The sequence below is a fragment of the Protopterus annectens genome, chromosome 3.part0 (assembly GCF_019279795.1).
Source record: "Protopterus annectens isolate FY-2018-M chromosome 3.part0, PAN1.0, whole genome shotgun sequence".
Lineage (NCBI taxonomy): Eukaryota > Metazoa > Chordata > Ceratodontiformes > Protopteridae > Protopterus > Protopterus annectens.
The window spans coordinates 1,543,994,640-1,544,010,466 of NC_056731.1; the positions used below are offsets into that span (position 1 = coordinate 1,543,994,640).

General features: G+C 42.1%; 1 protein-coding gene across 1 annotated transcript in view; it reads left to right on the top strand.

Annotated features, from left to right (window-relative positions):
• LOC122796835 (cytochrome P450 2F2-like) overlaps window positions 1-15,827 on the top strand; it is a 749,069-nt gene that overhangs the window by 496,061 nt on the left and 237,181 nt on the right. The gene's annotated exons all lie outside the window — the stretch shown is intronic.

The window sequence follows — 15,827 nt, forward strand, 5'->3', positions numbered from 1 at the left end:
GAAAAACTTTTCAAAAGCAAACTTCACGTTACTTAAGACTGAGTTGGAAAGTTTAAAAGCCCCCATGCTGAAGGATAACACTGTCCAAGCTGCAAAATCCTTTACTAATGCATTCTACGGGCAGCTACAAGAATGCATGGATTGTGCCATCCCAAGCAAAACCAAGAATCACTCCTCCAAGAAAAGGAAACCTGTCTGGTGGACTTCCTGCCATAAACAAGCTATGCAATAGAAGGAGGAAACTAGTACAGAAAAGAGTAAAATCTCAAGAAGGGAAGACATCCCTGATCAGTATCAGCAAGAAACTATGATCCCTCATAAAATCATCCATGGCAAACTTTGAATGAAAAATTGCCAAGGACTCCAAAGATAACCACAAGGCATTCTTTAGCTATGTCAAGAATCTAAGTGGCAATGCTCAGATCTGCTCAGAGTTAGTGCAGAATGGCACAAAATACACTGAACCGACCGATATCGCCAACATCCTGGCAGACAGGTTCAGTGCAACTTCACCCCTCTCTCACCCCCAAAAGGGCCAATAACCATACCAGAAGAATGTAAAGTCCCTGAAATCACAGACACCCAGGTTAAAACAGCCCTCTCCAAAGCCAAAAACACAGCATCAATGGGACCAGACGGTGTCCCAGGCTGTGTCCTGCACAAGCTCAAAGACGAGCTAACCCCTCACTTAAACACACTGTTCAAACTCAGACTCTCCACAGGTTACATACCCATAGAATGGCGCACAGCAATGGTTATTCCGCTCCACAAAGGTGGAGCCACAACAGACCCCAGGAACTATCACTCTATAAGCCTGCCTAGCTTGGTCTGCAAAGCTATGGAGCGCATCATCATGGAACTCATTAACAGAGACATTGGGAACCTCCAAACACTGGACCCTACCCAGTTTGGCTTTGTTAAGGGCAGTTCATGCCTCCTAAACCTGGTGGACTTCTTTGAGACAGTTACCAAGGCTATAGATGAGGGAAAGGTGGTACACACAGCCTTCCTAGACCTTGCTAAGGACTTCAACACCATTCCCCATTCTGGTATTATAGACAAACTCACCAGCCTGAACACAAACCCCTACATCACAAGATGGGTTGCCAACTGGCTAACAGACAGAACTCACATGGTGAGAGTTGTGGGAGCTAGGTTTGTCTCTAAACCAGTTACAAGTGCTGTTCCTCAGGGCTCAGACATAGGAACCCTCCTGTTCGGCATATACTTCTCAGAGGTACAGGCAAGCACAGGAGGACTATGGCTGACCAAGTTCACAGACAACTGCAAACTAGGGGCTATAATTGACTCTCCGGCTGACACAGACATCCTCCAAAAGGGTCTCACTGAGACCGATACCTAGTGTCAAAATCATGGCCTCAAGCTAGATGACAAAAATTGCATAGTCATCCTCTTTGGAAAAAACAAAGTACCCACAAACTACCACATAGGTGGCAGTCCCCTAAATACGGAAGACGTAATAAGGGATCTGGGGACCCAAGTAGATAGTAATCTCATCTTTGATAATGACATTGCCAAAGTGGTTAGAAAATCCTTCTACGTGGCCCACCTAATCACAAAAGGGTTCGCATCCAGATCAAAAGAGGTCATTGTGCCCCTCTACTCATCACTCATCAGACCCATCTTAGAGTACAACACCCCATTTGGGATGGACCTTACAAGTCACCTGCAACAGCTGAAAAGACCACATAAGTACCTCACCAAGAGGATCAATTGCCGCAAACAGATGCCCTATGCAGCTCGACTGAAGAAACTCGAGTTGTACTCGGTTGCATACCACCTACTCAGAGGTGACCTCTGCCTGACATACAATGCAATGTCCAACCCAGAATTGATGGATATGCTCCAGCTAAAGAAATCCTTATCCCCTCGAGCCACACTCTCTAAGGATCTAAACCTCACCACAACAATAAATAGGATGTGCTGGAGGGATAGATTCCTGTCCCAGAGACTTCCCATGCTTTGGAACAAGATCCCAATCTACATTAGGCAGAGCTCCTCGCTATCACTCTTCAAAAAAAACCTTGACGAGTGGATGGGAAACAGAAAGTTTACCTCGGGGATCAATTCAGTGACTCTGCTGGACAGAGGCACAGGGAACTAATCTAAGAGGATGGCGAAAGCCAACACATTTTGGAAAGGCTTATATATGCCTTCGGGCAGATAGCCTAGTACCCACCTATGAACCTAGTACCCACCCACCTAAGGGAATCTAAAATGGACTGAGTTTTAGGGAAAAGCTTTATTAATCTAAAAAAAAAAATAATACAAAGTAATCCAGGAAGGCTACTGCATGTTGTGTATGGGAGTCTAAGAATTCTGTCCATCAGGCTGTGCAAAAATGTCTTTGTTGCATGTAGACCAAAATTTAGGACTCTGTAACTGAAGAGTCTATATGGTATGGAAAATTACATTTTCCTTAGCTTCTGCACCTACTGGCATTTGCCAATAACCTTTGATGTGGATAAAGTTGACATAGAAACCTAGCCTGTCCAACTTTTCAATCAGTTTGCCCAGTTAGGGCCTAGAATAAGAATCAGTTTTAGATATGTTATTTAATTTTCTGAAGTTTTTGCAATACCGTATTGATCCATCAGGCTTGGGGAATTATGATGGAGTTATTTCAGTCACGTTGGGATTTTTCTGTGATTCCATGTTTGAACATTTGCTATACCGTTTAGCCACTTGCCATGCTGATTCTGGTATTTAGGATGTTTTCAGATTCACTTTCTTGCCAGTTACTGTTTTTATGTTGTGTTCGATTAAACTGTCTCAAACAGGCAACTGTGAAATATGTATATATTCATGAGCACAAATTTATTTTGTTTTTGTTTCTAAGACATTGATAAAATCTCATCTTTTTGGACTTGAGCACATGTTTTGGGGGTCTTAACTTCCTGTGTAAAGATATTTACTATAGAAACTTTAGTTTTGTTCCAAGGTTTCAGCATATTTATTTGCTATAACTGTACTGGATTCCTTCTCTTATATTTTCTATATTTTCAAACGGTCCTTGACACACTGGAAGGAAGATGTTTCCAGTGGTGGGTACTCACATAAGTACTTCATCCCGTGATTTGAATACACTAAGATGGCTTCTGCCGCTGTATGCTCCCATACAATATGAATTTTTATTATCAACCTGTCCTGCAGGTCTGCGAAATATTGTCATACTTTTACAGAGGTTGTTTTCATGTTCAGATGGGTCTTTTGCTATATCTAGAAAGTGCCAGGGATGCTTGCTATAGAATCGTTGAAGCAGTGTGAATCCAATTAATGCATTGAGTATATCCCTTGCAGTAAAGAGAATATATGGAAGCAGTTGGTCCAAATTTCTTCCATATGGTTTTATGCCCTTTTGTAAGATAGGCTTTAATGGCTTATTAAAGTGCTCAACTAGCCCATCTGCTTGGGGGTGTTATACAGATGCCCTTAGGTTTTTCATTAAAAAAAACAAATTACTTTGGACATGAATGGTATACCTTGGTCAATGAAAGTTTTACATGGATTTTCTATTGAAGAAAAGAGGAATATTGGTCCTTTACATTAAGTCTTTGTTCAGCTACTGCCTCAGTATGTTTTGCTGAATAAGGAATTACTACCAGGATGGCCCACATCTAATTTTATAACCTGGTGTACAATGCCAATTGTAGTATTCCTTCAAAGATGACTTCCATTATAAGTAAGAGCATCAAAAGGGATTTTAAATCTTGGGGCGGATGCTGCCTTTGACATTCTAAGCAAGCAGTACACACACACACACACTAAACAAAAAAATATATATGTGTCCTTCATAACACCAGACAGAATCTATCTAAAATGCTAGTTTTTGTCCTTTATATTCCTAAATTGCTCTCCAAAATACAGCTATGTGTATGTTCATTATAGTTTTTCAAAATGGTTTTGCAACTAATAACTCTCTCAATATCTGATATTTTTCTTTGGTTACCTTGTGGATTAGTTATGGGTATGGGTTTGAAACTGTGTTCTATTCCTTTCTGTCATCTACACTTGCTATATTCTCTCTAGCTCTGATTAACATATTGTCTTACCATGTGGCCTTCTTGAAACTGGCAAGCCTTATATGCAAGTTAGACAAGAGAACATTGTTTTGAAAAGTATTTGGGCATGTGATGTTTTTTCCACTTCATTTAATGAATCTATAAAATCTAGCTCATGAAAATAATTTCTTCTACCAGAGGTAATGCTAGTTTCCCTTTCTCTTCTTCAGTAGTTATTTTACTCTCTTTTGGCATAATGGTTAAGGTTTTTACCTCATGCATGCAAGGTCAAGGTTTGATACTGATCTCAGGTTATTGGCTAGGGTTAAAATGATCATTCAGGATGGTTAGCCTAGTATTAATATAGGAAACTATTTATGAAAGTGTGCTTGGATAGCAGATGTTTGAGTTGTGCTTTTTTAGCATTGCTGGTATAGTGGTGAGCATAGCTGCCTTTGAAGCAGCTGACCTGAGTTTATTTCCTGGTTAATACAAAAAATGTACATTTAGACATTCATCTTGATAGTGCAGAGGAGAGTCAAACATGGTTTGCTCATTTTGGAAATCATTTCAGATTGTGTGTTTGGATAAATGGTTAAGGTCTTCACCCCATAGGTGCAAGACATGGCGTTGGATATTAACCTTGGGTTATTTGCTAGGCTTAAAATAGCTTATTAGAGCAGTTAATCTATGTATTTACCTATGAACCTATTTACCTCTTGAGTCCTACAGCTGTTTCTGATTAGTTCTCCTTTTTATGTATGACAAACATGACTCTTTTCATGTTCCACTTTACCATCAGCATATCAGTTATCTATCTCTTCTTCAGTTATTTATATATATACACACACACACACACACACACACACACACACATATATATATATATATATATATATATATATATATATATATATATATATATATATATATATCACACACACACACATATATATATATATATATATATATATATATATATATATATATATATATATATATATATATATATATATATATATATATACCCTTAGTTTTTTTTCCTTAACTATGCACCTTTCTCAACAGTCTTCTCCCTGACGTCTTTTATTGATTTAGTCATTGGAGTCCTTTTGCAAGACTCACTGTCAAGTTTATCCAATCCATTCACCTTGAGACAAATAATAGTTATTTTTGCGTCATCTAGTACTACACATTTCTCCTTTGCTGCTGATATGTTCCTCTGGCACTCTGCATCACATTGAACTGTTCCCTACCACACCTTCCTTAGCTCTTTCATTCAGGGAAATTCGTGGCCAGTTATCATATCATGTGTCAAGTTAAACACTGGATCTGCTGGGCTTAACACTTTTCCTAGAAAGGTTTATATTTTACTCATTATTGACTGTACCTTTTTGTCATCATGTGCATATATTACTTAAATTTCCTATTTATGAATTGTTTTATGCTTGCAGACATATTTTGATCTAAATAATGTAGACATGATCATCAAGTCCAACAGCCCTTTCATCTCTTTCCTTCCCACCATAACACTACATTTAATAAGTCTGATAACAGCACAGAGACAAAAATCAGATTCCATAATTCTAATAAGCAAGTTTTAGGCACAACTTGTTGGCTGCCATTAAAAAGGTGTACAAGGTTAGTATGGCTATTATTAACTGTGTAATATTTTGTTATGAGTCCTTTTCTAGAACATTTAAAACAAGCCAGATTTGATAGTCAAATTTTTTTCTAATTTTCAGACAAGCATACTTAGGTAAAAGCTTTTTATTATACAACAACCCCCCATTAATATTCAAAGAACATGCACACTGATTGGTCAGCGTGCACGTTGTAAATCAGAGTTATAGTAATGGAAAAAGGTCTGGTCGCCCAGACTTTTTCCATTACTATAACTCTTTTTTTTTTTTTTACAGCAACGGAGAGTGCAAGATCTCCATTGCTTCACACTGTCTCGCTATGTTAAACTCATTTAACATAGCGAGACAGCATTAAAAAAAGCAACAGAGATTTTCCATTGCTTTTTTTAATGCTGTCTCACTATGTAAACTTGTTTAACATAGCGAGACAGTTTGTAAAAAGCAACGGAGATCTTGCTTTCTCCGTTGCTTTTTCCAAACTGTTTTGCTACGTTAAATGGGTTTAACATAGCGAGACAGCTTTAAAAAAAAGCAACGGCTCCGTTGCTTTTTTTAAAGCTGTCTCGCTATGTTAAACCCATTTAACATAGCAAACAGTTTGTAAAAAGCAACGGAGATCTTGCTTTTTCCATTGCTTTTGCCCACAGCTCTGATGTACTGGGTAGGCATACGCATGCGCAGTACATCAGAACTGCCGCAGAATACCAGACAGCTGCGGAAGGGCAGCAAGGAGGCATTATACAATGCCATTATTTAAGAAAATTATTTATTTTTTCTTAAATAATGTCATTGTATAATAGCAATAATCCACTTCTAGGTGTGGGTAATGCTGGATTTACCCATGGTTGGCTTTGCTTGGTCATGAGGGCGTAGCCCCCATGACCAAACCACACCAACCGTGGGTAAATCCAGCATTACCCACACCCGGGCATGGGTTATTGCTATATTAGACCTTGGTATATGCATGTATGAACTGTGGTTTGCAATTTCAATTAACAACAGACATTGTACTAAAGCAAAGAGTTGTTCAGATGACTTAAGGTTCTTTGGAGTACCCATTTTGTCAAGTTGCTAAGGAGTACACTTTTCAATTTATCTGTAACCAAACTTTCCAGAATTGTAATTGTGTTATCACTTGAAGTTCTAACAGCAATTTCAAAATATGTATTAAATTATCTATCTGTGACCTCACTGGTGTATTACATGAGCAATGGGAAGCTACAGCTGACTTTGTGAAAGTACACAGCTATAACACATGACAAGGCATATTAAGTGCTGCAAGCCACGATGGGAATGGTGGTATGCCATGATGGGGATGGCGGTATGATGGCACTTAACTGAAGATTCTATTGTAAGTCATTACATGACTGTGACAGAGCACTATACTTTAGCTAACTTCGTATTTATTTAATTTTCTCTGTTGCTTATCACATGAGTTTGACTAGGACAACACTGTATTTTCAATGTTATTACATTATTTGTGTGCTTTAAAATGTAAACATGATAACAGGACTTAAATTGTGTAGACTAATTCACAACAAGAGTTTACTTTATGAGACAATATTTAAGTACAAGTTAATGTACATTGAAAAGCATTGCAGGATACCAAATGCTTGGGGTAATTAAGATAGCGAATAAGTAGGAGGATGGGGTGAGTTAAAGATTTTGGTTGAGTAATGAAAAGGGGACAATCATATGTTTTTTCACAGATGAGCAGGTAGACTTGGGGAAGAACTGAAATACTAGACAAAATGAGATCTGTTATATTTGAAAGACAAGTTTTATTGAGCTAAATAGAAGGGATAAGCACCTGAAAGGTGAGAGAGTGATGGATGGTACAAGTAGAAGAGTGAGGAAATGCTATGGAATAGACATAGGGTGGAATTCATTAAAGCCTACCCGGAGCAATTCTCCATGTAGGAATAGTGTTGCGGCCTGAACATGGAACATGGCCGCAGAGTAATCCAGGAAACAGAGCTGTGGGGCAATCACGAGCATGCAGACATGGAGGTGTCCAAAGAATGCAAATCACCTCATAAGCTGGTGAAAACCATACAAGTGAGGTGAATTTGTGATTCAACAAGCAGAAAGGCACCCGTGTAGGTGCCGTGTTGGCATAGGGAATGTACGTGAATAGAAACTGTGTACTGGAGTACAAATTTTAAACAGGGGCTGTATAAGCCTACGATAAAGGGTGGATATAGTACTGTAGGCATACGAATGGCCCAATCTATGGTCAGTGAATCCAGAAAGCAATGCATATAATTAAAAACTAATAATTTTTTAATACATATATTATATTTGCAAACATGCCATTATGGAAAAAAATTAAAAAGTGTACAAAACTGTAAAGTAGACATTTGCAAATGTATTGCATTATAGTGTCCAGGATGCAGGGTATTACAATGGCAGGTGTCAGTGGTTGCTATGGAGGCAGGCCCTGGAGTAAAGTATCCAGGGTATACACAATTAGCTGTATGTAAATGAGCTAGGGTTACTGAATAGCAAAAAGGGCTACAGTGTCTGCAGATACAACCCATGCTCAGGCTAGAACCATGTATTTAGGGGTAGAACAGATAGCTGACATCAAAAGGGGGTGTGTCACAGTATGTTAAAGTAGATTGGAGCTCAGCAGTGCCTGTTTCCACTCAGCTAAGCACAGCTAAGCAGGGGTGTGTGTTTGATGCTGCTGAGAGTGTTTTAGCAAGTTTAAGAAAAGCTGAGGGTGGCCGTGGTTGTGGGAGTGTCAAAACTGCTGAACATGGTTTACACTAGTGCTGCGAGTTTGTGTGGTATGCTGCACTGCTTAGCAGTGAAAGAAATAGAAATTTTTTTTTTTTAAATTCCCTGGGAAAGCCATTCAGGTACAAATGACTGATAAGCCCTGTTCAACAGACACTGGCCAATTCAAACCCTCAGTGCTATACCTATCAGGTGGAATGCAGCATAATGAGCCAATCATGCAGGCTGCAACAGAAGCACACCACTATAAAGTATGCTTACACCATGCAATTTGATTTTGCCACATTCTATGAACCATTGGAGTACACACTTGGGAATTTTAACTGACAAAATGCTAAGGGCTGCTGCTGCTCTGCTGCGTCTGTATGTGCTTCAGGCTGAGGTCAGTGAAGATGATGATGTTGACAGTAGGCCCAGACTGAGAAGGAGAAGAATGTTCAGGCCCAGGGTGACCTTCCATGGGCTACATGAGCAGGAGATTGTAGCATGCTACAGAGTGGACAAGGACATACTAGAAGAAGTCACCAAGCTCTGACACCCTCAACCCAGAACCAGAGCCAACAGAAGGGAACCCATCCCAGTGGAAACAAAGGTATGTGTAGCCCTTAGAATATTAGCTACAGGTACTTTTCAAAGACGAACTGGGGACATAATGGGTATCTCACAGGCATCTGCATCCAGGGTACTCCAGCAATTCCTGGATGGCATCCAAGCACATGCCAGTGAGGACATTTATTTACCCTGCACCCTTGAGGAGAGGGACAGCAGCATGCATCTCTTCCACCATGTAGCACACCACCCTGAGGTACTGAGTGCCATAGACTGCACGCATGTGCACATCAAAGCACCACCCAGTGAAGAGGGTAGGGTCTATGTCAACTGCAAGGGGTATCACTCCATCTGCCAGGTCATGCACAATGCCCAGGGCATTATCGTGAATGTGTGGGCTGGCAGCCCTAGCAGCCATCATGACTCCCACATCTGGCATGCCTCACAGCTGTACCAGATGTTTATCAGGGGGTACATCCCATACAGCCATCTACTGGGGGGATGCTGGCTATGCACTGGAACCGCGGATGATGACACCCATCAGAAATGCACACACACCTACTGAAGAGTGCCATAATGTGGCACACACACAAACTAGGAACATCATAAACGATGTGTTTGGGCTGCTCAAGTCACGGTTTCTCTGCCTCAATATATCTGGTGGAGCCCTGCAGTGCTCTCCAGCCACATGTGCACACATGTTCACAGCATGTGCCATGCTACACAATATGATTCTGCGGAAACATCTGCGCCAGGAACATCAAAGGGAAGGGACACACAGTCCCCCACCAGTGCCAAGGTCTCCACAGCCACAGGGGGACTCAGTGGAGGAACCCCCTGAACCTATCCCTGTAAGCAGACATAGGCATGCCCAGTATGCACTGGCCTTGGCAAAGAGGCAATGCATAGCACATGCATTGACAACCTACAGACCTAGGGACTGACACCTCACTCTGATTCACATACATAGCAAAAAGGATGCCACCCACACCACACAACATGTACCTTACTATGCATTGACTGTGTATGGCATTCATCAGAGAGAGACAGCCCTGAAACACTGTTATCTCAACCGCTGATGGCACAAGGTAAGTTGCTTTTCTTTACAACAAATGAATGGGGTAGTACACTGTGTTAGCATATGTATGGACCTGCTGCATGTATGCAAGGGAATAGAGTGGGCTACTGGGATAGCTGCAGACAACTGACAGCTGTGTGAGACAACAGGGACTCTCCATCCAATACTGGCCGACCCTTAATATGCAGTAGGTCTAAGCCAGCAAAACCCAATGCACTATGTGAGGGAATGACATACAGTGGGATAACAGGACAGATGCTTGACTGTCAGTGCTAGAGTCCCCCAACTCCTCTCACCATGTCCCAATACAACTTCAGTCACAGTATGTTTGCAAGATAATAGCAGCAGACCACACAATCTCTGGGCTGTCCCAATCAACCTGGTGACATGTACCATTTTCCCAATATGCAGGGGTCAAAGTGCTATGTTTGTCTGTGGTTGATAGTGTTGGGAAGTAAACTGCACTGTCTGGTGGCTCTTGTGGCTTAGTGGGTAAGTACATTACCATGGTTGATGGACTACATGGCTCGAGACTGGCTGCACCTACTGTTTTGCATGTGAGCTACACCTATGGTAGGAGTTCTACAGACTGCCCATATGTCAGTGTTTGTTACTACAAGAAAGCTGGACAAAGACAGACACAATGGAGGGACAGGGGGCCATGGATATGGACAATTCATAGCCCTCAGTAACCTAGATGGTGGCTAGTAGAACAGCAGGTTGTAACAAGTCAGTGTAGCAGCAGGATATAAAGACTGTCACGTAACTGTGTCAGTACTTACAACAAGTCAGTGGGCACCATCCATACCCCAAAAATGTACAGAGTTTAACAGAATGTCCACATTTATGGCTGCTATATATGTTCTGTTTGTCATAGCATTTGCAGTTTTCTGGCAAATTATTGGAAAATGACTAAAGGTTGCTGTGAGAAACTAATAACAGACAGTTGAGATGCAGACTTTATACCCAGTGGGAAGTGCATGCTAATACAAAACCATTCCACCAACTGTCTACGTTTGTAAGAGCAATATAAATATCCTGCCCCCATGTTTGGACCTATGTCCCACTGTTATATATGGCCCTGTCCACATTAATGGCTATAAGAGTATGAGAGTTATGGGCAACATGTAGCCTTATAATAGCAGTACAATACAAAATGTCTGAGGACCAGAGCAGAAGTATGGGACACTATACTGGACAACCTACAAAACAGGTACAGTCAGAGGTGTGAAGTCCGTAAGTCTGTGTGTGGTGTTACATCTCTTACCCCAGTCACAGCATTCCTACAACTACATATAGCAGCAACTGTGGACAAAGCCATGAACTGGAGTAGGGCAGAACAAAGGCCCACATACAAGGGGAAGGAGGAACCACTGGCTAGACTAATGTAGAAAGTGCAGAATACAACAGTTCATGTAGTAGCATAGGTTCCCTGCAGTGTATGGAGTCAATAACCCAAATGTCTGTCAGCGTTTCCTCACAACAACCTGTAATGATCTGCCACTGATGTACCAAGAAATCACAGTGCTATGTAAAATGCACCAGACATATTATGCAAAGCTCTGCCCAGTCCAATACACACTGTACACACCCTATATATGGGTCAGATATCACAGACAGCACACAGCCAGGAAATCCCTCAGACAGTATATCAGGGAGGTGCTGGACTGTTCCACCAGGTCCAGCAGACAATTGGCTGTAGCACAAAAAATCCTGGACTGAAGTACAGGTAGTTCTGGCCTGGAGTCCCAGTGTAATTCATGATGTTCATACTGGGCATGCTCCTATACTTAGCTAATTTCAGCCCATGTCTGAATCCACATCTGACTATAGAACTGTGATGTCCATATATCTCTGTGCATACAGAGAGCTAGGTATACCTCAGCTGTCCCTCCCTATCCCCATCAGACGTAATTACCCTTATCTAACTGTATGTGGCACATATACGATATAGCTGGATCTGTTGAATTTAATAGACATATATATATATATATATATATATATATATATATATATATATATATATATATATATATATATATAGGTCACACACACACACACACACACACACACATATATATATATATATATATATATATATATATATATGTTTGTATATATAGATATATATATATATATATATATATATATATATATATATATATAGAAAGAGAGGAGACGGGGAGGGGAGAAGGAGAGAGAGAGAGAGAGAGATGCATAGTGTGATGTAGTGCTGCAGCCAGTCATACACCAATTGTAACCAGTGGAGTGGACAAATAGTATGGTGAGCTGTAATGTGTAATACAAGGTAAGTAGGAGTTCTCTCACATCACCCACCTTGTGAGTGTGTCTGTGTATATATGGGCCTACTTTGTTTCGTTGAATCTCATTTCACTGAATTTCATTACCCGCCGACTGTATTGATGAAAACACAAATAACTGAAAACTCATTTCACTGAACTGCAGTTAGTATATATGGTACTGTGTAGAGTACTGTAAGGCAAGTAAAAGGTATATGCCCTTTTCCCACTGCAGTGCGATCATACTGCAAGGACATGGCCCACTATTTCCCATATCAATGGCAACCCCATAAACACACAACCTGCGTTGAGAGACCTGGGTACTTAGGTTGATAACACTGTTGCATTCAGCCATCAAGTAGCAGCAGTGGTCAGTAAAGCCTTGTACATGAATCACCACATAGGTAAAGGGAGTGCATCCAGAAAAAAGGTGGATGTTACCTCTGTATAGTCCTCAGTCAATACAAGAATGATTTAGTAGAATGGCCCATTTGGTATGCACCTATCCAGACATCTGCAGCTACTGGAAAGGCCATAGTAATACCAACAAAGGTAATCCATGGCCTCCAGCACCTACTCCGTGCAGACAGCCTCAAATTAGTAGTGCCCCACTCAGTATTGGACAGGTTGTCCACAGGTGGGCTGTGGCACACCTAGATGGCAATGCTGTGCTCAGCCCTTCAATAGCTGACTCATATTTGTGAGTGTAACTCTTCGCACATTACCAGCATGACAAGCCTGAATCTGATATGCAACATGCACAGGGTGTGGTGTGGGGTTGCCAAAGGCCTAGGCTGTGCCATACAGTTGAGATTGTGTGTGTTTGTCTGGAGGGGTGCTGGTCAGGTGGGTCATGGAAAGGAGTAGTGTAAGTATGGTGTTGACCTGCATGTAACAGTGATGTGTGAGTGTGTGCATGTACACAATCAAGCCATGTGCCAGCCCTACACTTGGGTATGTTGGACAGGTGTGGACTGTACATGGAATAATATACAGTTCATCATATCCAGCCATGACCATGGGAACTGGTTCCGCCAGGAGTGGCACTGGCATCACTATGCCCAGGACCAGATGCGGTGCCACTTGCTGATGGTGACTGGTGTCTGCTGAGTCTGTGTCCCTCATGGGACTGCCCAGGACCATGTGCCCATAGCCTGCCATGTTGTGGTGTGGACAGCACCCTCCCTTTGGTAGTGCTGGCGATACTGCCACTATGGGGAGTGTGACTGTGCATGGCCACGTGGGCTCTCAGCTGATGTTGTTGCTGACCTACTTCCACGTGTCCAACACCCTACTCCCACCACATTTGAAAACACAGACATTGCATGGTTAAGGACTGACAATCTCACCCCACCATCTATCTACTACATCAGTGAAATGATGTAAGGCATCACCAATACCATGAATGGAGTCATGCATGCCAAGAAGTGTGGCATCCATGACCCAGAGGATCCATATGGTGTACCATTCACAATGTGCCTGTGCCTCTATGATGGACCAAAACATGTTTCGGGTCACGTGCTGTGACACCTCTGACAGGTGCTGGATGGCAGCAGTTCTCCTTCGAGCATCCCTATCAATCTTCCTGTGTGGGACCTCACCAGCTCTCTGGATATGACTAGTGTCTACATTTTCACATGCCATAGTTGTCACACTCTCCTGTTCGATGCCACCACCCTCTGACTGTCCAATACCAGTGGCTCCTGGGGACTGGGTTTGTGTGGTCATACTGACTGTGTGCAAAGACATTGGGGAGGAAGTGGGACGTTAACCAATGGGACAGATTCTGCCCCAAACAACCCCACCTGTGCCTCACTGTTGCCACCAACATCATCAGTGTCTGTTGAGACACTGACATCAGGTTGTGAGGGGGCACAGTCCAACCCCCATGGTCACCTGTGAGGGGAAGACAACATGACTAAACTAATTCCTGCACTATAATGTCTGTTGATCCACACACACATACACACACACACACACACACACACACACACACACACACACACACACACACACACACACACACACACACAGGTGAGGTGCCACAAATGTATTAAACAGACCACACTTTATGACTGATGCCATACACAACATACAAGCAGACCACAAGAGACACACACAAGACAGGTCCTTAATATGCAGTGCAGCTACGTCCAGTTAATGTTGCTACTACTATACACCTGTGAGATAAGTGACATGTCAATGTATGTGATGGACCTTCACTTACAACACAGTGCATCTGTTTCCACAATAGTAATGCACCCCTTTATAACAGACTGCCTACACCTTCACAAAAATACATGTTAATATGTTACAGCTCCTGCAAATATGCTGGTGTGATTACCAATGGAATGCACTGAAGTGTATCCCCTCCACAAGTGAACATGCATGTATTGCAATATGGCTAAGCTTAACAGTTGTGTTCATGGCAAACTGGCAGCCCTTAACATGCCTAGGGTATGGATGACCCATAACAAAACAGTTCCACACTCACTGGCAACAGGATGATGGACGCCGGCCACACCAGAGATACCTATGGATTTGTGGGGGAGAGGTATTGTCAGCAGTCACAAATGTGGCATTGGTACAGGATAATATGTACATATATCAACATGTACAGTACAAACTGTGATACTAGCCACATTGTTGACATTCACAATGTATGTGCACATGTGTGCATTACAACCCCCGCCCCACAAATGTAGATTGACCTGACATGTGTACTGGTATGCAGAGGCTGCCACTATGAATGCTACAGTATTAATGTGATGACAGCTGGAGGGTTACCTGGATGCTCCTCAGCTATGGAAGCTGTGCCACCCACCTCCACGAAATTTGGTGTGATAGATTCTTGTGAGCTGGTGGCTGAACCCAGATTTGCCTGCAACTTCTCTGTAACTGAGAGCGGTTTTTATGTAGCAGGCCCTCCACCAGTGCCAACATGGTCCCTGGCCACAGCTGTGGCCTTTTGCCGTGCATGATGTATCATATCAGTGGCCCGGTGTCAGACCTGCTCATAGCTCCTGTCATGCTGGCCCACATGATTAACTGATGCAACGAGGTCTGCTCCCAGTGTAGCATGTTCTTGCTGGTTATGGTGACTCCTTGACAATAGAACCTGGAGATGGAGTCTCAGGGAATCAAGTATGGCTTCAGTCTCTGCTTCTGAAAAAGGTGAATTCCTATGGCAGTACATCCCTCCTGAAAGACATGAAGAGGGGAATGCATCACAAGGCCACATACATTGCTCTCCATTATGTACACACCCTGCACATCCACATTTGCCAGCACTATCCACCACTAACTCCCACATCGTACCCCATCTACCACCACAGTATGTATGTGGCTATCAGCAACATAGTGCCAATACATCATGCATTGCCCTCCTGATCTTGATGTTTCCTGCTACTTGCTACATGTCCTATAAGGTGTTCAAATGCATTTTCCTGCTGTACTTATTACTGCTTGTTCATAGCCTGTCTACATTGTATGC